Here is a 683-nt window from a genome sequence, read left to right as displayed (position 1 = left end):
TACTTTCCCTTAGCCTTGCTTTGCATCATATCCTCCACATAAAAGACTCGAACCACCCCCACAGCTGCTGAAGAAGAAATACCCTCGCCTGTTCATCGACAGTTTGCTCTATTTTTAGTATTATTATGTTAGCAGATGAGATCCAACTATTTGTTCAGTAAAAAAAATTACAAAAGGGTTATAAATAAAGCTGAAGAAATGCAGATGCGATGCAGTTCATGCACTAGGACACTTCTTTCCTCCTAATCTTAATTTCACCATTCACTACTGACTATTCTGATGGTTCCCAAATACCAATAATCTTTTCCATTCCCAAATCACTGTTTCTCATTCCACATTCAATAACTTAAATTCCCTCTCTTTTTCTTCTCTCTAGTTGTGATACATGATATCCTTTCTTTGGCATCTTTCACTTTTCCAACCTTTTTTTTTTTTTTCTCTCTTTCTACTTCCATTCCCTCCAAAATGCTACTGCTGAGTCCTCCCTCCCTCCCTCACCTGTGACACCTTACTATTCTCCAGCAGCCCCTCTGTTGCCAAATGTTTTTTACATTTGAAACCCTAAATCAAATTTCTCTAACATTATAGTAGATCGCAGTTGTAGCATTAGCAGCTTGCATTAGCTGGTGAAATTCTGCATACATTAGCTTTACTGTTTCACTTCTGTGTTGATTCTGTGACAG

The sequence above is a fragment of the Fulmarus glacialis genome, unplaced genomic scaffold (assembly GCF_000690835.1).
Source record: "Fulmarus glacialis isolate BGI_N327 unplaced genomic scaffold, ASM69083v1 scaffold41639, whole genome shotgun sequence".
Lineage (NCBI taxonomy): Eukaryota > Metazoa > Chordata > Aves > Procellariiformes > Procellariidae > Fulmarus > Fulmarus glacialis.
This window is presented reverse-complemented; position numbering follows the sequence as displayed.